Below are 23,415 nucleotides of genomic sequence, written 5' to 3' on the forward strand. Positions count from 1 at the left end.
TAAATGACTGAAACAGGTTCTTCATGACATTATCATCTGTCATCTCTTCTTGCAAGTCTCCCATCTTGCTAAAAAGTGACGTAGCACTTTCATGTCGGGTTCACCAGAAATGTCGTAAAGTTCACGCAAAGGCTCCAAAACACAGGGTTCAAGATACAACAAGGGAAGAGGCTAACAAGAAGAATTCAAATATTTGATGCCAAATTTCACTATATTTCTTGTCAAGAGTGTTACAAGAAATTCATGATCAGGAAATTCTGGTGATAGTTACATTGAACAGAAGAATGGACATTATCTAGTAATCCAGTCAAACATGTCCCTTAGTGCAGAGAGTCATCTGTTGTACAACACATCTCATTTCTGATACTCTCAGAGGTTTCTATCAAATACGGATCACATCAGCATATACATTTTGTAACTTGACAATTGCCTGATCAGCAGAAGATTTCAGAAGGTCAAGAGAGCTGAAAGAATCTATGTACTGGAATCTACAATGTTCTAGAGTATCAAGTGTCCACATCTGAAATTGTATAAGCATAAGAATAGCCGTTCTCTGTTTGCCAGCATGACCTGTTCTTCCTGAAACGATGCATGAATGTCTTATAGCATGTATATGTGGAGGATTCAGACATTCCAGTTCAGCCACACGCCCTGTTCTTCAATTCAACATATATTGCATTGACCACCTCTTTCGTACATGAAAAGCAGTTACAACAGGCTGTGCACCCTTAGAGTTGTTTAGGAAAGACACAAGATTGTCAGCTAGATGTGAGACAATGGCAAAGAAAACCCCTGTAATGTAGCCACCAGCAAAGCTAACTGCAAGCTATGTAGGTTTTGAGCACTCTTCTTTGGGAATAGGCACAACATTCTTATACAGCAGCTCAACCGTTTTCTCAAAGCATGCAAACTTCATCATAGTGTATGGAATCTGGCGACCCCATAGTGGAACAAGACCCTTATAAAGGCCTGGGTAGCCCTCGGATGCAACAAACTTGGGAAATCCATCAGCCAAGCCTCTAGCAAAACCTGGCTAGGTTTGAACACAAACTTTCACAGCTTCAAAAGGACATAAAGCAATGTCAGCAATGAATTCTGCAGAAGCTGATCCCGCCAGGTAAATAAGGGTCTTGTACTTCTAAGCGTTCTCTAGCCCAGCCAAATCAGTATAGTACTTCTTAAAGTACTCGTAGAAACCAAACTTGCACGACAGAATTCGCCAATTTTTCACCAAGAAGATGGCTTTACCAGTCAGAGCTTTTGAGGTAGCAACTTCTTGATTGCCTACAACAGACTGTCGACTGATTGGTTGATTGGTTCCTTTTACGGAGGTTCATCGAAAAACAAAAGGCCTCTTCAATGCACACGACTGTGTGGCCATCGAGAGTTTGCAAGTGACGAGTGCTTCCTCAAGCTCATCACATCATCCACAGGTTGCAGACAGCGCATTCCCACACGAGCCTCATCTTCTTCGATATCACTGCAGCCTTCCTCCACATCCGATCAGCTTCTCCTCCATGCAGGTGAAGGAGATGCGCCAATAGTCATAACGTATTAGTGTCATTCATCATTAAGCATCAACTTCATCTATTGAAGACTCCTCTCAATGTTGCACTGAAATCCATTGGAGAATAATTCAGTCTTGTAGATCAACGCTTGGTGGCAGCCTCCGTTGGCCCTCACGGCTAGGAGCTCCCCCTTTTCTTCTTCCCCCCCTAAGCGCCTGAAAAATCCCTTGCTTTTTTTACCAAAAGATGCTTTTTCCCTCCAAAAACAGTTTTTGAAACCAAATTAGTCTCCCCTTCTCCTCTTTTAGTTGAGCAGGGATTAAAAAAAACCTCCTCTTTGACAAGATAGTTCTTGTACACCCTTACAAGATCTAAGCACCAACATTGATTTTGACTTTGAGATTTATCTTTGAAGTCATGCATTGCCCCTTTGTCAGTCAGCTTTACAATGAATAATCTGCGCATAAACTTCGACTTCGGCCTTGAAAATTGGATGGCAAAATACTCCCTCGGTGCTCCACTAGTGCTTTGCTCGCTTAAGCAGCTTTTGAGAGTCTTCCTTCAACTTTATGTCATGGGAACTTTTGAACTTAGATGATCACTTCCACAATCCTTCCTTTGATTCCATAATTCCCTGCACTTTTCTTAGAGATCATCATTGAAATTATCAGCTTGATAATGTCCTTTGGCATCAGTTTTTCATATTTTTCTAACACACATACATCATGCATCCAAACAAAATCATACACACACACTAACGAAATATATACATTGGATGCGGATTATCATAATGCATCTCACACACAATGAATCACACATAGAAAATAACACAAATGCACAACAAAAGAAATGGAGGTGTATACGGCTCGGATGCGCAGCAGCATGACAACGTGAGAAGAGAGAAGGCAAGAATCAAGGCTGAGAACGAGCTTGCAGTAGAAGCCTCCTTTGACGCCATAAAAACACTCTTTACAAAAGTCCCCATGGCGACTCGAAGTCCCCTTCCTAGTCAAATTCGTCCTCGAAATATGGATGACATGCTAGAAAATGTAGTCCCACTGTCAATTTCTAAGGGAGAGTACAATGAAGACCCTGATCTTCATGTAGCAGATTTTATGGTAGCATGTGTGGCTAGCAATGCCAGAACCCCTGAGCATTGGTTAGCGATATTTCCTGCTACTTTCAAGGGTGCGATGTCTCAATGGTATGAGAGAAAAGCATCAGACACTTTTGGCAACTGGGACCGACTTGAAGTTGGTCTTCCTCACTAAATTTAGGTGGGAAGGCTTTGAAGAGCGGATGCGAGAGAAGTTCATGAACCTACGTCAGTCTTCTGGAGAAAGAGTAGAAGCTTATGTCTCGTGAATGGAATCCATCCTGAAGAGATGGACTAACCATAATTTGGATGAAGGTATCTAGAAAGGAGTATTTCTTAGAGGCCTACAACAGAATTTTGCAAGTTCATGGAATTGAGAAGACCAGTCAATTTGCAAGCTGCAGTGGAAGATGCAAGATTGTATAATAAAGTTAAAGAAAGATTGTCAATGACTCTAGGCGGAGGAGTCTTACCTCCTCCCATGCCAGGAATGGTATACCCACCAAATGCAGTCCCAGGGACAGTTCCCTATCCCTATCCCCAGATGCAAACATTGCCACAGTATAATGCACCTAATCCATTGTGGTCGCCATAGACGATAGTGCCTCAAATGATGGTTCAACCAAAACAACAGTGGCCTCAAACAGTTCCTCCAATGGCGACTCAACAGCAGTGGAACCCTACCAGCTAGAATCAACAATCCCAAGTCTCAACAGGAGCTTTGAATCACAATCAGAACAGAGGGCCTCTGGATCAACCCATTCAATGTATGCAGTAATTACAGAAGCTTTCCAAAACCCTACTACATTTACTTCAGGAGGTGAAAATCTGAAGGACTACTTATCCAACTCAGTTGCAAGTATCAAGAAAGAGCTTATGGAAGTGTTTACAGAGTAGCTACAAATACTGAAGGTGAATACTGCCAATATATCCACCCCTGCGGGAGCTGGGAAAGATGTGATGCGTTCTAATACATGGTGCAGAAAGTTTCATCAAGTGGGACATTAAGCCACTCAATGTACCTGAAAACCAACTATTCTTGGAGCCTTTTGTTCCTACTGTTTGCAAAAGAACCATACACAGGATATTTGCTCTCTGAAAGAGATGCAGGAATGAAGATAGAAAGATGAAAATGCAAGATTCAACTTGCTAGAATCCAAAATGACGACATAGGATATTAGACCAAAGCCTATGGAGTTTGGTCCTAATTTCGGTACAAGCAGGTTTCCCTCTCAAAGTTACAGAGGATGATAGTCTGGCAGTGGTCAGAGATCAGAGGTGGAATGTTATAGGGGTGGAGAAAAGTGTCATATCTCCCCGAATTGTCCAAACCCTAGAAGATCTATGGATAACAATCCCTTATGCAACTGATGCAAAGGAGAAGGCAACATTGCAAAGGACTATCCAAGTCCAGCCCCTGGCAAGGCCAATGCCACTGATAGCCAACAGAAGGCACAAGAGCCTGCCTCCAATTTGGTATAGTTGGAAGTTGCCACTATCACGCGCGCCAAGAAGGAACCAGTTGTCCAGAAAGAGAACAACTCTCCTGCCAAGACTGTGAAGTTCAACATGCCAACAGAGGGACAGAGCAGTACAAGACATAACAGTGCAGTACAGAGCATTGTAATGCCATAGAGAGTCACACAGACAGTCCCAAAAATAGGACCAAAGATCCATCAGATAGATGATACAGCAGCACCTCCAAAAACAGAGGAAGTGCCGATGCTGCCATTGCTAGAAGAAAAAGAAAAGATGAAAATGGGTGTAGCCCCATTTCCCAGCAGGCTGGAGAAGCCCCTGGATCCTATCAAAGAATATGACTTGGTAAAATATCGAGATACTTTTAAACCAAAATTAACATTTCGACAGTTGCTGATGCTATCTCCCAGCTGCTGAAAGACATTCAAAAGCATCTTGACAAGAAGAAGTGAACTAAGGATTGCTCCTTCAATAACAACCAAGACCAATAAGGCCCTGGAGCTTGTAAAGGAAGTAGATGTGGCTAACGCCTTCCTAGATCTTGGAACCCCAGAGATTAGTGTATGGATAGAAGGATGCTTTATTTCAGATGCATTGATTGATGGAGGCTCATCAGTAAACATAATGTTGGATGTGACAATGAAGAACTTAGGGTTGCAAGGAATTCAACCTACACAGTGGTGGAGCCCCAAGAGAAACACCAAGGAAAAGGGAATTCTCTTGCAGGAAAATCTATCTTGTAACATCAACAAGCTTTGATTTCATTCTTTTGATCATCAAAACAAAGAAAACAACAATTCTTCACGTAGCATCATAGTAGATATCTCCCACGGATTTGATAGAATCAACCATAATCTTCAACATCTTCATATAATTCTTCAATATAACAAAGAACACAAATGAATACAACATCTTTGAATGGAAATCAATCACATAATATTCATCTTCAATGTTTTCATAGTTCTCTCTCTCAATCTCTCACATAGAGTTACACTGTTTTGATAGAATTGACTATCTCTAGCTCTCTCTCTCTCTCTCTATCAATAGTACATCATATCCTCACTATAATACTCTTATAATAACTCTCAATAATCCTTCTTAGGTTGTGGATGCACCTCCCAAGAGGTATGTCTGATATGAAGAGTCACTAGAGCCACTATAGTGTCTTTTCACAGCTCACTACTGTCACTGTCACTCAGTCTTCTCTTAAGTCTTCAGCAGCTTCTTCTTCCACTTGTTTTAGCTCTTTTGAACTTAGATTCATCCTTTCCAAAAGTTAGAAAACTTTCCCAAAGTCACACATGTTACAACTATATATATCATCTCTCACTTGACTTGGGTCTCACCTATATATACTAACTCTACATCAATATGAATCATTCTTTGGGAGCATATCTTGTGTATCTCTCTCGTACTCTCTCTCTCTGTTTCACCATGGTATCATAGCTATGGATGCGTAACAACAACAAGGAAGATAAGTTGTTTCATTGTTTCTAAATGCAGATATGATGAAGAACGTTCTTGAGCTTATATTGTTCAACAAACTACAACTGATGATGATCATACTCATGAGGAGCTCAATTTCCTCCATCATGATATCTCTCCAGAAAATGTACTTCATGTTCATGATGGTTCTCTATTCATCGTTGATTCAGGTGCCACTAGAAACATGACATACCAATCACAGTGGCTTCACAATTATCATTCTCTTCTTGTCAAGAAGTTTGTTTACCTTGCGGATGATACGACTTGTCAAGTCAAAGGAGTGGGTGATTTATATCTGGGGACTGTTTCATCCACTAGAATATTAAGAGGAGTTCTTCATGTTCCAAATTTGCAAAGAAATCTTCTTTTTGTTGCTCGTCTAGTTGATCTTGGTTTGTTTGTTGGCTTTGATCATAATCAATGTCGTATAGAGAAAGACAAACATACTATAGCAGTGGCTCCTTGATATGGTAATCTATTTGAGCTATCATTAAATGATATGGTTGCAAATGCTGTTATTGCCCTTGGAGATGCAAATTTCAAATTATGGCAACAATGATCTACACACTCCGATTTTGCCAAATTCTTGATCTTCATCGTCATGGTCTTGTGCAAGGTATGGATCTTAAATCTCATCCACGTATGGGAATATGTGAGTACTGTGCACTTGGAAAACAACATCGTTCGCCTTTCCACACTTCTACTTCATCACATTTCTATGCTCCCTTGGATTTGGTTCTTACCGATATTTGCAGTTCTTTTCCTACCTAAAAGTCTCAATATCGATATTTTATAACTTTCATTGAGGATTTCTCACGGTACACACATGTCTATCTTCTTTGACATAAGTCTGAGGCTTTATCTATATTTAAACAATACAAGATAAGTGTGGAGCTTCAAGCTGGATTCTCTATAAAGACTCTTTGCAGTGACAATGGCGGTGAATATGTATCCAATCTATTTGATGACTTCTGTAAGGATCAAGATATTCATCATGAGTTACAGTTCCTTATTCTCCTCAGCAAAATGGTGTTGCTGAGCACAAAAATCGCACTATTCTTAATGCTATGCGTTGCATGCTTATACACTTTGGTTTGTCTCAAAATTTTTGGACTGAAGCACTTCTAACAGCCGTTTTTATTCAAAATCATCTTCCAACAACTGCACCTGTTGGTAAAATTCCTATAACAATCTGGACAGGGAAGACACCTTCAGTCTCTCACTTTCGCACATTTGGTTGCATTGCTTATATTCATGTGCCCAAGGACACTTGGCATAAGTTAGATCCTCCAGGTTTGAAGGTTATTTTTCGTGGTTATTCCGATCATTCCAAAGGTTACAAATTTTATGATCCTTCTACTCAAAAGGTTATCATTAGTCATGATGCTATATTTGATGAGAAGACTATGGGTGGCACATGGTCGTCAGATGTTTCAGATGATACCTAGTCTTTACTTAGTGCATTTCCTTACTTGCTTTGTGAGTCTACTAATTCTGATGATCATAAACCTCCTTCACCTCCAAAGAAGATTGATGAAAATTTGGAGATATATGTCGATCTTCCTATTGAGATAGAGCATGGATTCTATTCTACTGAATATGATGTCTTTGATGATGCTATGTCTGTCCAAGAGGATCCAATATCGTATATGGAAGCTATCAATTCATCTCAAAGGGATCAATGGCAAGAAGCTATGCAAGCTAAGTACGATTCTTTAATCTCCAAAGTTACATGGATTATTACTGAACTCCCCCCAAATCGTGTTCCTATCAAATGTAAATGGGTTAATAAAACCAAGACCAAAGCTGATGGCTCATTTGATAAGTTCAAAGCACGACTTGTTGCAAAAGGTTACTCGCAGATTGTAGGAGTAGATTATCAAGAAACATTTTCTCCCATTGTGCACTCCACAACTGTTCGTATGCTTTTGGCTTTTACAACACTATTTAATCTAGAAATTCACCAAATGGATGTTAAAATGGCTTTTCTCAATGGAGATCTTGAAGAAGAAATCTATATGGAGCAACCTGAATGTTTTATGATTGCAGGAAAGGAGCATCTTGTATGCCAGCTTCATCATGCATTATATGGATTGAAGCAAGCCTCTCGTGCTTGGTATATTAAGATTGATCAGTTCCTCACATCTAAAGGTTTTATTGCATGTTTTGCTGACCCAAATCTTTACATCAAAAGGGAGGACAAATGTTTTATTATTCTTGCTCTATATGTTGATGATACTATTCTTGTGTCAAATAATATTGCTTTCTTGGATGCTATGAAGAAGCTTTTATCGACTGCATTTGAAATGGTGGATCTTGGTGAGATACATTCTTGTTTGGGTACTCAAGTTCAACGATACCGACAACAAGGCATTCTTCTTCTTCGCCAGACAAAGTTTATTAATGATATTGCTAAGAAGTTTGGGTTGACAAAAGCGCACTCTGCCCCAACACTCCCATTCTTTCAAGCTCTACCAAGGGTACATCTACAACACACAATGAAGAATCAGCCATTCATCAACCTTTTGCTAATCTTGTTGGTTGTCTTCAATTTATTGGTTTAAACACAAGACCAAATATTTTATTTACAGCTAAATTTTTGGGACAGTATCTTTCTTTCCCTTCCACTATTCATTGGAGTGCTGCAAAATGTATTCTTAAGTACCTCAAGGGTACTAAGGAGTTTGGTCTTATTTATCGTTGTCGAGAGGATTCTTCTTTATCTTCTTCAACTTCTCTTGAACTTATTGGATATACAGATGCTGATTGGGCAAGTTCACATTTATCCATGCGATCTACAAGTGGAAATTGTTTCTTTGTAAATGGATGTTTGGTTTCTTGGTCCAGCAAGAAACAATGATGTGTTGCGGTTTCTACAACTGAGGCCGAATATGTTGCTGCATCATTAGCATCTCGTGAGCTATTTTGGCTTCCACAACTACTTAAAGATTTGGGACATCCTTCATCATCTAGTATACCTCTTCAATGCAACAACCAAAGTGTTATTAGTCTTACCAAAGACTATATACAACATAGTAAATCAAAGCATATTGCTATTCATTATCATTATGTTTGACATGAAGTCAAGAAAGGTTCCATTATGGTGGAGCATTGTCCGAGTGATCAAATGGTTGTAGACATCTTCACAAAAGCTCTTAGTGAAGCTCTCTTTAGTTCATTAAGATATGCACTTGGTATTGTTCTAAGTTCTTGTCTCACTGATGATTGAGGTATGTATCATTGTATTCAAGAAAACTTTATAGTAAATCATTTTTGTATTGTATATGTGTAGGGGCTCGAGTTTTTCCCTTGTTCTCCCCAAGGGTTTTTTCACTCGTAGCCAGAGACCTTTGTTTGAGTGGAGATGTTACAACTATATATATCATCTCTCACTTGACTTGGGTCTCACCTATATATACTAACTCTACATCAATATGAATCATTCTTTGGGAGCATGTCTTGTATATCTCTCTCGTACTCTCTCTCTCTCTCAACAACACATACATTCTATATAACACTTACAGAATATCTATAGAACAGTATAGTATAGTACAGTACCAGAGCAGCTACAATACAGTTACGGTATAGAGACAGAGCAGAAACAGAGGCTCTACAGAAGGTCTACAGAGGGTTACAGAAGGTCATCAGAACCTCATAACTCATACTCAAACCATTCCAAACTATCAAAAAATATTCAATAGGCTTCCAAAAGATCTGAATCTTCATCAATCATAAATCTATGCTTCATATAAAAGAAAATCAGAACAAAATAGAAGCTATACAGAAGGTATACAAAACCAATCAGAAGCTCAACAGAACCTATCAGAACATCAATAGCTTCATATCTCCACTGAGAATCATCATGAACTTCCAAAACATAATCAATATCATCCAAAAAACTCTCAAACACTTCCTTTAACAACCATACAAAACTCTAAATCCATAAAAAATCAATCATTTAGACCTCAAAAATAACAAAAATCAATCAAAAATTCAGTTTTTTTCCACTCTCAACATATCCCCACACTTAGAAAGGAAGCGTCCTCGCGACCTAAGGAAAATAAGAATATAAGTTCATTAAAGAGCTCAATTTTATCTTCCGTAGGGTCTTCAATAGTCTCTCCAAACCACGACCCCAACTTATTACCTGTATCTTTAGAAAAAATATTGAAGGAAAACTTCGTTATTCATTAACTCATGTGATTAATCATTTAAAAGCCATAACAAATTTGTAAAGGATATAAGAGGTTCTCTTGAGCTTTGCACCATAGGCTTTCCATCCACCATCAACAGTTTGAAAAGAGCACTCGAACAAATTATTCTCAATCAGCATGAACTCATCACATACAATTATTACAACACATACACAAACACTAACACAACCATTTGAATGATACCTCCAAAAAGAGAGATATATATCATTAAGAATCATCCAAAATACATTGCAAAGGCATCAATGAAGGTGATTCCTTTTGAAGGCTTGGTGGTTCGAAAACGATCCATGGAGAAGGATTCATCTACAAATGTCTTTGGAGGATTTTGAAAGAACTGCAGGCAGCACATCCTTTCTAGCAAAACAAGGTATCTGCTAGGGAGACATAGGGCATGAAAATATAGGATATCCAACTGGTGGGAGTCAATGTTCACATTGACATTCATACAAAGCTTTGGAATGGCCTTTTGATCATTATGGGAATGCCTATGCATGGATGCTAGATACCAAGAAAAATGAGTTGTTAATCTCACTAAAGGATCTAGAGATTGTGAATATTGGTGAGCAAAATGAAGATAGTTCTGGTATGCTTAACTGGCAGTTGTCCAATCTCCTAGAATGATTGGCTAGTTTATTTTGGGTCCTGTAAGAGAATCAGTCGAGCTCCATCCTCTTCTTCTTGGAATCTGCTGATCAAACCTTTCGTATTCACTAACCAATTGAGGGGGTTGAGAAATAGAAGTGGCAGGAGATGGAAGTGGAATAAGTAAAAGAGGATGAAGAGATGGGTAAGCACAATCATAAAAGGAGGAATAAGATAAAGAAGGAGTGGCTAAAAATTTAAGGAAATGTGTTAATTGATAAATAGGTAAAGTAGAAGGTATATGGATAGATGGACAAGGGCATGGTAGAGAAGGGGAAAATACTCTATCTTCGATAAAAGAGCAATAGGTAAATATGGGAATTTGAGGAAAAGATTGAGGTTGGAAAAGAAGAGGTAAGATTGATGTTGAATTGGTTTGATAAAGGGAAAGATAGGTATCATAGCGATGAGTCATTTGTTGGTAGTACAATAGGCTAGGAATAGAGGGACCTAAGACAGATCTTCTCTGATTGGCATAAAAAAAGAGTGATTGATAATGATTTTTTTCTAGAAGGTGTCCTCATATCCCCTTATCCTCATGTTTACTTTCTTGTACCATGTCCTTCAATTTGAGGAGACTTTTATATACCACTCCAAGATTTTTTAAATTTCACATGACTCATCTCTAAATCCATCCAAGACTAATGCTAGAATTGTTATAAATAAATATTCTCAAAGGGGATTACTTCTAGAAAGGAGTTTCGTAAAGAAAAAGGAGATCACTCTTATTTCATAAAAATGTGCAAGACTTTATAAATATTGGTTTCTATATAAGGCTTAAACTGTGCACCCAAAAGGTATATCACCTTGCATGAATCTAAGAGGAGGTGCACATGGAAAAAATAAAAGAGTGTGAAAGGCACCCATCATAAGCACATGTAAGGGATTGTATCCAATAAGCAAAGAGGGAAGAGTATGCTCAAGCTAGAAATCTATAAAACAATATACTTGCAACCTTCAAATCAATCAACTCTCTTTCATACCACTATGGTTTTATACTTGCCCCCAAGAGAAGCACTTCGAACTTAAAGGATATCATTCTAACTACAATGTCCATTTCATCCACATCATAAGCTTCTTAAGTGCTATGTAACTGAGTAAATATATTTCATATTAGTAAGGTTGTTGGACCATAGATATCATCACATTTAGGCTGGATTAGGATTAGTAATCGATAGTATTTCAATGAGTTAGTCGAACCAATAGAAAAAGCATTAGAATCAAAAGACACAAGAAGGGTGATACTTAACCTAAGTCTCTCATTAGACAAAAATATACAGAAATGGGCCTTCTAGATTGTCTAATACGAAGGCAAGATATTGAGATCCATAAATGTTGAATATTGTCTCTCAATTTCTTGGGTTTTTTATTTCAAAAATGGGTTATAGGATGTTTAAAAAGAGAGAATGAATATTGCATACATTTGAGTATATCTATCTTATGCTTTCTCTCATGAAATCTAGTTGTTCCCTCCCATGAAATTAGCTTGACTAGAAAAATGATATAGTAGACTCCTTTTCCTCCCTCCTCCATTTTGTTGAACTATCATTACTATTGAAGCTTTGTAGAGATATTAATGAGGGTTTTTATCTATTCACTTATCTCTAGAATTTTTTCTTTGCACAATTGTAGAGTTTGGGAAAAACATAGGTGCCTATCTTTCTCTATGTTTACTCTCTTATGCTATTTCTCCAATAGGTTTTGATATTGATTCTAACTCTTGTTGTTATCTTTTGTAGAGATTATTTTCAGTATAGATGTTCCCCTCTCTCTGTTTCTTTCTCTCCAATTTAGGGTTGGTATGATGTTAGTTCTAACTCTTATTGTTTTCTTCTTGTAGAGATTGTTTTGGGCAAAAGACATAGGCACTCATCTCTCTCTCTCTCTCTATATATATATATATATATGTGTGTGTGTGTGTGTGTGTGTGTGTGTGTGTGTGTGTGTGTGTACCCATAAATGTTGAATATTGTCTCTCAATTTCTTGGGTTTTTTATTTCAAAAATGGGTTATAGGATGTTTAAAAAGAGAGAATGAATATTGCATACATTTGAGTATATCTATCTTATGCTTTCTCTCATGAAATCTAGTTGTTCCCTCCCATGAAATTAGCTTGACTAGAAAAATGATATAGTAGACTCCTTTTCCTCCCTCCTCCATTTTGTTGAACTATCATTACTATTGAAGCTTTGTAGAGATATTAATGAGGGTTTTTATCTATTCACTTATCTCTAGAATTTTTTCTTTGCACAATTGTAGAGTTTGGGAAAAACATAGGTGCCTATCTTTCTCTATGTTTACTCTCTTATGCTATTTCTCCAATAGGTTTTGATATTGATTCTAACTCTTGTTGTTATCTTTTGTAGAGATTATTTTCAGTATAGATGTTCCCCTCTCTCTGTTTCTTTCTCTCCAATTTAGGGTTGGTATGATGTTAGTTCTAACTCTTATTGTTTTCTTCTTGTAGAGATTGTTTTGGGCAAAAGACATAGGTACTCATCTCTCTCTCTCTCTCTCTATATATATATATATATGTGTGTGTGTGTGTGTGTGTGTGTGTGTGTGTGTGTGTGTGTGTGTGTGTCCATAAATGTTGAATATTGTCTCTCAATTTCTTGGGTTTTTTATTTCAAAAATGGGTTATGGGATGTCTAAAAAGAGAGAATGAATATTTCATACATTTGAGTATATCTATCTTATGCTTTCTCTCATGATCTAGTTGTTCCCTCCCATGAAATTAGCTTGACCAAAAAAATGAAATAGTAGACTCTTTTTCCTCCCTCCTCCATTTTGTTGAACTATCATTACTATTGAAGATTGGTAGAGATATTAATGAGGGTTTTTATCTATTCACTTATCTCTAGAATTTTTTCTTCGCACAATTGTAGAGTTTGGGCAAAACATAGGTGCCTATCTTTCTCTATGTTTAATCTCTTATGCTATTTCTCCAATAGGTTTTGATATTGATTCTAACTCTTGTTGTTATCTTTTGTAGAGATTATTTTCAGATAGATGTTCCCCTCTCTCTGTTTCTTTCTCTCCAATTTAGGGTTTGTATGATGTTAGTTCTAACTCTTATTGTTTCCTTCGTGGAGAGATTGACATAGGCACTCATCTCTCTCTCTCTTTCTCTCTCTCTCTCTCTATATGTGTGTGTGTGTGTGTGTGTGTGTGTGTGTGTGTATACATACATACATATATACATATTTTTTAAATATCTATATGTGATTTCTCATTTATTTGATTTTGGATCTAACTCTTGCAATTGTCTTCTTACAAAGATAATTTTGGGAAAGAGGCATAGGTGCTCATATGTTTTGTGTGTGTGTGTATTCTCTCTTTCTACTATTTTTTTAATAGGGCTTGATATTAGTTCTAGTTTTAGAGTCGATTGTTGTAGCAATCAATGAAGGATAGAGTAGAGATCTTATCTTCTATACTTCAAGCCATCTTATTGGTAACTGTTCCTCTTATGTATTGCCAAAATTCATGTGACTAATTAGCTACTTTTGGTTATTAATAGAGATTGATGTTTTCTTATATCTATCTCAGTTTCTGAAAAACATGATTTGAGCATGAGGATGGGATGAGGTATGGAAGAAAGTAGAATAACAAGTAGAGAATCATGATGACATGAAAATGACTTGCTTGCTTGATAGTTATCCCAAGTACATTCTCTTATACGTTTTCAAGTAGGCCACTCTTCCTTCTTTTTTCGTATGGGTTATGACCCTTTCTGTTACATTACTTATGCCTTTAGCACCAACTCTAACAACATAATACCAAAACACTCTCCCCTAGTGTTGGCTTATCCTCTAGATAAATACACCTAAGGATGTAGATCCTACCCTTGAATGCTTGCAAGGCCTTTAGCTCATGTAGTATCAACTACAATGTAGAAAGCTCAATTCAAATCCGTGGAATGTTTTGGTCCCCTTCACTACATCATTGGTTCCAATGGTTGAATTACAATTTTGTTTTTGATCTTTGGTGCTTACTTTTCTTTGAATCTTTAGTCTTGGTTGATCTTTGTCTCCTTAACTTTGGCTCCAATCTTGATCTTCACATTTTTTGATTGTCTTCATAGTGAGTTTCATGGTATCCTTACTTTTATTGACCTCCTTAGATAGCTTTTTCTTATTGTACTTATTTTCCTTCATGTTCTTTATCTTTGTCTAGGTCTTTCCTTCAATCATTTTCTCTTTGACTTCAAGTTTTATGATAGTGTCTTTTTATTAAAAAAATTTGAGATGTATACATAAGGATATTCTACTTTGGCTTGATAGACATTTCTTGACATATATGATTTGATGAATCATTAGATAGATAATCTTAGGATACATAGAAATTGGGACTAGGTTTAAATGTTTCATGGCATACATGGCATTGGATTTGATTTTGAACAGTGAAATCGGACACTTGGAAATATAAAGTTGTTTTTGCAAGACATGCAAAGGTCTTCATGCTTGGGGTTTTTGGTCAATGGAAGTGTCTAATCTTGATTAAAAAATAAGCTCAATTAGATTCTTTGGAGAGATATGTTTTTGTTTGTGTGAATATATTCAAATTCTTGCATATATATTGCCTTTAATATCAAATTCCTATATTGAGTAATGAGAATGCCATTGTTTGCAACTAGTCTAGGTCTCAATATGAATGTGGTTTTGTTTTAACCAGTTCAAAATTTTCAAGATGTAAAAGTAGTTTAAACATGAAATAGTTTGGGTATCCAATGTGAATGATGTGTATGAGAACATATTCAAACAATCACAATTTAAATAGAACTAGAGCTAATATAGTTTGGAACAAAGAGGTGTAAATTGGGTTATTGTAAAGAGGTCATTTTTAATAAAACTAAAAGATTGGTAAGTTGAGACTAAGGCTATTTCTAAAAACAATCTTATCATGAACAAATTTGAACCATCATTAAAAGTACGGTGATTTGTGAGGATGAAAGTATGTCCATGCTAGTGTCAATATACTCAACAACATTGTGGGATATTAAATGATTAACCATGGGGCTCCATCCCTTTATAATGAGGCTCGTGAATCCACTTCCCCCTTTGTTCAATGTGATGGTTTGAAATTGACTTTTTGTTTACATTGATGTATTTATATGTGTTTTGGTTCTAACATTTGGGTATAATTACAAAATGGCTAATACCTCTTGATGCCATGGTTAATATTTGTGACTAATAATCTATATTAAAATGCTTATCATTTAGGGTTTAATATATATTTTTTACATGCATTTCCTAGGTCATAATGCTAGAAACAAGAATGAACATTCTCACAATAGTACATAATAGGAAAGATGAGAAAGGAAACTAGATCATTGATACATATCATTGCTCATCTTGGATGCACATGCATTTAAGCATAAAGGAATCTTTCAAGGTAAAATCATCTACAATAGAGGAGAGAATAGTAGAACTTTAGTTGTGAGACAAAGGAAGGTTGACTCCCACCTCATAATAGAGGTGTTGGTGCAACATACATTTGAGCACAGACAAATACATGTCCCACCCATAGTAGGCATTGAATGAAACATAAAAAATAATAAGTATTTAGAGTTCATTGAGGATGATCAAATTGATGGTACATGTATAAATAATTTTCTTGGGTTTACAAAAGTGTACCCTTCAGATTGTTAAGAGCTTTACAAGTGCGTTCAAATGTTACCACATCAAAATTGGTTTTGATTGTTGTGGGGGAGTATGTAGAATTGAAGGCCTAAGCACAGAAGTTAAGGACAAAAGGGATGCAAAGATTAGGGATATGAAGAATAGGAAGAAATAAAATGTATAAATTTCCATAGCCCAAACGTACCAATTGAAGCCAAATCAGATCCTTTTCATTGATATATTGTATAAATGTTAGAACCAATGCATGCATTGCAAGTAATAGTATAAACTCTTATGATGGGATAATTTTCTAAACCCTCTAAGTCAATAGCCCAAAAAATACCATAGCATAGATCAAATACATATTGTAGAAAAGCTCTAAGAATTTACATACACTTCAAAATTCATGTTTCATTTATGCAACTATGTGGCATGAGATAGCTCCTATAATCAATGCAGTATACCTAGTAGTAGGAAGCATTCAATCCCTATCAAATCCCTGTATGGGCACCAAAATACCACGTCAAATCTAAATTTAATATTTATTATAGTAGCAAATGATGACTCATGTGCTCCTTAAAAATTCTCCCAAAACTTAGTCTCAAACAAGTACAAATTATTCAAAAAGGATAGGGAGTGATATGCACTCGAGACATGACCCTAGAACCATTGTTAAAGCTCAAAACCTCTATGAACAACAATGTGCCCTATTATTTTCAATATTGCACCCTATTATTAACATCCCAAAGAATATTTGAATGCCTTCTATGATAGCCAAAACACATTCCTAAAGGATAGGGAACATTCACCCTATTCTTAAGTGATAAAGCAAGGAATTCACTATGAGGATTGAAGAAGAATAGTTAAAGCACTCATGCCCTATTCTTGGCTAAATAAGAAACCTCCATAAAAGTCCCAAAACTCCTCTCTTTGTCCCATATACCATGCATGGAGGTGTGAAGGAAATTCATCCATGAGATGTCATCAAGAAGTTTGAGTATTCGAGATCCATAAGCCCCCCCTTTTCTCCCCTTGATCATGCACACTCTATCCTTGTATTTTTTTGCACTAGATTTTAGCATAAATAGCCTCCTACATCATATGATACAAACATTTGCTTTGATAATGTTTTTGTTGTTGGCAAACTGCTATGAAAGGAATCTTTCCTTTCGAATGCATCCAACACTCGATCCAGGGTGTCTTGCAACTTGGCAAGATCTCTTATATTCTAGGTTAGGGCGTACCCTATTAACCGAACTTGGTCAAACCCTAAAGTTCATTGGATACTTCAGTTTCCGGTTTTTAACCTTCCTTACTTAGAAGGATATCAAAGTATACATCCTCTTGCAAGATAACTTGTGTAAGGATCCGCCATCCTTGTTGCGAGAATTTAGCCTTTCTTCTTGTGAATCAATCACAAGACCATATGACTTCGTACTTGCCGCGCAAGTCCTACATCGTACTATGCGATAATGGGGTTACGAAACAATCCGTTTCAATTTCTTTAAGTTGATGTTTGTCAGACCTAGGGTTTCTTAGCTTTATTATTTTCTTTTAAGAAACTCAGGGACAAACCCTAATTTCTTTTACGTTTACAATTTGCTGACCCTACAATCAGGGAATGTGGGCAAGTATTTAAGGTATAAACGTTTCTTGAATTTTCATTCATTCCAATGAATATTTCGCAGCATATGTATTTCTAAGCCTATGTTAATTTGGTCAACTTTAGAGGGTAATATCGAGATCACCTCCGCATGATTTGTTATCTATGTGTCAATTTATTTTTCAATCCTAAACTTTATCGATTTGAGGTTAGGTTAATTCAATTAATCTTCCCTTTTCTTTGCGAACAAACTCATGCTAAATAAGCAACCTTTTTCTTGCTAAGCAGTTAGCAACGATAATTTCCTAGAGTTTATGCATCATAAGAATCCTTTCATAATTTGCATTTTTTGTCCATAAAGCTATTTGAAAAAAAATTACTTTTATGCATTATTTATTTTGCATGTTTCATTAAACTAAATTCCTTCTCATGAACAACTAAGACAAAGTATATCCTATCCCTAACAATTCCTTCTCATGTCACTTGTAGAAAATGAAGGGCCTGAGAGAGATGGAATTTTCTACGTTCTCACTTGATGGCTAAGATCAAAGGGGGGGAAGTTGAGTGCCACTATACTGGGCCCCATACCCTAGCAAGCCTCTCCTTTGTGTCATTAAAACATATGTGTCTTGCCAATATGAAAGTGCTTTATCCTACTACTTAGATTTTCTCTCATTTGAATTGTAGCTCCTTAATATGCCTTGCACATGAGGTACAACGTTTGCCCCAAAAGCTTAACTTGGGCAGCTCACTTTTAGTTTACCTATCCTATTTGGACACACATACAAGCAAGCAATTAGTGTTAAAATGGTTCAATTCAAGTAATAGATGTGTCTTTTTAAAGCTCACAAAAGTAAAACATTGCATCCATAGTAATAGAAATCAAACACTAATTGCATGCGTTTACCTCTAATGACTAAAAAATGTTTATGCTTAACCTTGATATGTCTTCATCCCTAAGTTGAAAATTATAAGGTTCTTGTCCATGTGCTCTAAATAGGACTAAATAAAGGACATTCAGAAAGGCTGACTGTACATCTTCCTTTCTATTGTGTCAATATTATTAGAAGGAACTTTGCTATGGTGAATAGGCATGAAATGTGGATTACATGGAAAATGTGACAAATAGGAAAGTCTTGAGGATGATGCTTCACCTTCTCTACTTGCGACCTAGAGAGAGTATTGTATTGTTGCTGGGTGATGATTGTCCTTCCCATCACTACTATGATACTTGATTCTTGAGTGCTAAGGTCTTTCATTGACAACTATTCTATGAGGCACACTCCTCATCCAATCTTTCTACAAGCTCCCTCGCAAAGTGACTCAGTTGTATTAATAGCCTAGCTTGCAACATCATCTATGTTTAAGACCTTATCTCTTGCTATCTTTTGGGGAAATTGACATGTACATTGTTGGATTCTTCACTTTGACCTTTGCACATTGCCTTTTTGTCTAGTGCATAGGTAATCAATAATCTTCTCAACATTCTCTTTGTGAGGTACAAATGGCATGGCAAGTGTGACCATGACTAGAGAGAATGTTGGAAACATTAGGAAAGCACATTGGACACATAAGGAATATGAAAAATGAATTAAATGATGCCTATTTTGAATAGCTCAAGGAATTTGCACTTTATGTAACTGTTCATCTCTTTGGTTCATAGTTCATTCTTCTACAAGTGAGAACGCTACATAAATTCTAGAGAAGATAGAATCTTATCACAAGAGAAAATTGGAATTATAGATACTTGACCCTTAAGAAAGAATGTTTGTTCTTTGGATGGATTTATCTATGTGTCTCTCTAAAGTCAAAATTATAAACTATTTTCAACATTGAAATCTCAAATTTTACACATGAGATTTGAGACGCACATGCACATGCACACACGCACATGCACACGCACACGCATGCATGCACGCACACACGTGCACACACACACACACAATTTTCTTTACTAACAAAGAATGATTAGTGGTGTAGCACATATCGTCTAAACCCAATGATAGATATCTAGATAGAGTCCAATCCAATCTAGTAAGCATCCATTCATTCATTCGATACACCACAAAAATTGCACATATACACTAGGTATTGCTCATTCCAAAATTATCTCAAGGAGCCTAAGAGTTCTCTATGATTTGGAAGGTGGCTGTGGGCTATGTTGTCATCCAATATTCTAACCATCTTGCTTCAAGGGATGGAAAACGTTTTGCTTGTTATATTTCTATTATTTTTGGATTCGATTTGCTTTTGGATGCATAATTCGATTCCATAACTTTGAGTGTATCCATGTGTAATGAAGAAGACCTAACTGTCCTAACTAAGGGGAAAGAGAGAGAGAAGGACTACAGAAAAAGAGGAAGAGGAGAGAGAAAGGTAAGAAGAAGAGAGAGAAAGAGGGTGATGAGGAGAGAGAAAGACTAAAAGTAGAGAGAGAAAGGCAAGAAGAGAAGAGAGAAATGGCTAGGAGCCATGGAAGGACAGGGAAGAAGGTGAAAGGACAAATGTGTATTCATCAAATGGTGCCCATGATGCAGTGTCTCTTACACCTTTTATACGTAGGTCAACTTGACCTAAGTATTTCCCCTCCATTACAATCCATCCCCACTCAAAATGAAGTTTTTGTCCTCAAAAACAAAGATCGAACTTATTGGTATAGCCAAGTAGTGGGCTACAGAGTACTACTTTGTATAGCATTACAAGTGGCAAAAGGTAGTTGGGGGGAGGGGAGGGGGGTTCTTGGCATAGACCCAGTAAAAGATTGCCTAATATTCAAGAGTAGTACTAGTCTATGCAGAGGGTCAAGGTCAGCCTATAGCCACCCGGGTCAAAAGGGAAAGTGGTATCGCTGCCATGCATTGGATCAGCTTTCATAAGGTCAAAGTCAAGTACAATTGTAAGCATGATCAGCATGGTGGTATTCTCTAGCTCTTCCATAAGCCTCTCAGGCATCACCATGCTCTGTATGAATGAAGCATATGAGGCTGAAGTCACCATTGCATGGACTGCATCAACCCCTAAGTGCTGCATATTCATGGACCCTGCATTCTTAGTGATGTCCAAGCATTTAAACTGCAGGTTTGTGGACTGAAGGGGCTCCCGCATGGGGTCATGATCATCCAAATCCACATGCTACCCATGGTCTTCTTTCTTAAACTGAGGTTCTTGTTGTGGACCCATACCAAAAGGGTCTTCAACAAGATCTTCTCCATCCTTTGCATCATAATAATCTAATACCAAGAGTATTTTGGCAGTATTTGCCTTGCATGTGGCTTGATGATTTCAAGATATTGGCTTAGCACATCCATAGCATAAGCCCGCACCATGCAATTCCCGTATCGTATCACTAGTAAGATGTCTAATGCGTTTAGCCTTAGATAGCAATTTACACACCTGCTCATCACCATTGGTCAGCTCAGTAATAGTTCTGACATGCTGCTCAGTCATCTTGTTGCTCATGTACAACAGATGGCTGTCCATGCTCATGACCATAATGCTCATGCTGTCCATATGGATGGTCATACCAATGTGGCTGTTTCTCATAATGGTATTCATGATGTCCATACTACATATGGTGATAATAGCCCTGTTGCACATCACACGCATAACCATCATAAGCATGCTGCCTTTGATCATTGATCCCACAGCATTGGTCATGCTGTCCATAATCTCTATGGGAATGCATGTCACAAGAATGTTCATGCTGCTGCCCAAATACATCTATTTGCTGTTGCCTACTACCAAAACTTTGGTCATATTGTTGCCCATAAACATGCTGCCCAAGATTGCATGATGATTGTCCAACATGACTACAATGGTGTCCTTGCATCCTAGGCTGACCATAAGTATGATGATTGGCAAGTCCATGGGCATAGGTATTGGCATGATTCGGTCATAATCACTTGATTGCCACTCCTGCATTGCATCAGGGTCTCCATGAGACAGCTGCCCATATGGTTGCATGGCATAGGAATCCCCATATGCATGCTGCTGATAGGAACCATGTTGTTGTCCATAGGGACAATGTGATTGAGTATATGCATACATGCTGCCTACTAATGTTGCTCACTGTTGCTTTAAACTTCAGACCACGTAAGCAACTGTTGCCCACTATTGCTTCAAGCCTCAGAACTACTGCTCACTACTGCTGCAGATTTCAGACCACTTAAGCAACTGTTGCTCACTATTCAAGGCTCACAAACATATTCACCACTGATGCCAGAGTACTTTCAGGGTATACGCGTCAAGTTCAGCATCAAGATCAATAGTGGACTTGTCACAATAAATGCAAAGGGTGAGAATACTAGGTCCTCCTCTATTTATTCATGAGCCTAGGCCTTCAAACTTCAATGTGCTGGACAACTCAGGGACACCTGAGAGGCCCACTGCTGATCACTTGAGCCGCTTGCCTACCAAGATAGGTGCATTTTCCTCAATCTCACCTTCAGTCCCTTCCGGGGTCATTAAGACTTTGACTTGGTGACCATCTGTACCTGAAGTATCAGAAGTTGTAAAAGTTATGTCCCTGAAGCATCAGACAGTAGTAAACCCTCTGCCCCCAGATCTGACCAATGCTACTGTAGAAATCTACTCTTGCTTGCGTGCATAGGTAGGGTTACCATCATCAGCTTGCTATTTGATGAAGCTAAGCATTTAAGCTCTTACTTGATGTTACCCCTAATTATTGTGTCAAAGGCCTTATCACTAGCTGGTGTGAGCTGTAGTACCTATTCCAACTCCTAATAGGATTCTGATATATATGTTCAACAAAAAGCTTCTACCAAGTTTCTGATGTTAGTGACATACAAACTCATCATCTTGGAGTGGCAATGTATGGCAGGGATTCCAATACGAGCTCAGTACCCAGACTGGGCACTTGGTGTATGCATGGACCCAAATGGAGGACTTGTGGTTGTGGGCTCCTATGTTCCCAGGACTACAAAACAGGTTGAAGCCTTGAAGTTGAGTTGCAGTGATCTCATTCACTGCCTTACAGTTGAAGTCAAGACCCTCGTATTTGGCTCAGAGGCTTTGCGTCAGGCATAAATCAACCAAGTTGTTACAAGGCATCTAGTTTCAAACATTCTCTAGACTTACATGACTCTTGTTTACAAGGGGCATGAGACGAGTCGTTCAATCCATTCCGTGCTTCTATGACAAACACTCTCTTCTGTACTACCAAAATGTACAAGTTGGTGCAATCTTCTAGTCAGCAGTACCTACATGTAAGGTTCTTGAGCAGAGCTTTGGGAATCTCTTTGTTGTCTACTTGGAAGAGAACTGAATGTGTATCAGTATTTTTGTTCATTACAGAACTTGCACAATTCAACACACCAAAAGTCTCAAATAGTGGTTCAACTGAAGTTATTTATGCATTGGCAGAAAATAACCCAGCACACTTTATACAGCTCTGACCATATAACTCTCAAGCATTGCAAAGAACCCCATATAAAATCCAATAAGCATAATAGGATGTCTCAAGGACCCCAAGCTTGCTCTTCCAATTACGAGAGCACCTACTGAGACAATGGTGAGAATTATGCCCAGAATTATTTCAGTGACCTACTGATCTCAAAACTTGATGGTGAGCAAGTAGCTGCATTGCATCTCTGACTGACATGCCCAACACCACCAATTGTCATGAAAGGGTCTTCACACACCCTGCCCTGGAAATGCCTTACTGTTAGGCCTGTGCTTAATTATTCTTGCACCATGAAGGTCAAGCACCCTTTTGCTAAAGCTTCCACACAAGTCCAACCAAATA

At 37.7% G+C, this 23,415-nt stretch overlaps 1 pseudogene; it reads right to left on the reverse strand.

Annotated features, from left to right (window-relative positions):
- Nucleotides 1-382: 382 nt before the first annotated feature.
- LOC148027023 (mitochondrial phosphate carrier protein 3, mitochondrial-like) lies at nucleotides 383-22,959 on the reverse strand (annotated as a pseudogene).
- Nucleotides 22,960-23,415: the final 456 nt, after the last annotated feature.

This window comes from Lygodium microphyllum, chromosome 13 (assembly GCF_053477565.2).
Source record: "Lygodium microphyllum isolate KBCC chromosome 13, Lygodium_microphyllum_v1.1.10, whole genome shotgun sequence".
In the NCBI taxonomy this organism is placed as follows: domain Eukaryota; kingdom Viridiplantae; phylum Streptophyta; class Polypodiopsida; order Schizaeales; family Lygodiaceae; genus Lygodium; species Lygodium microphyllum.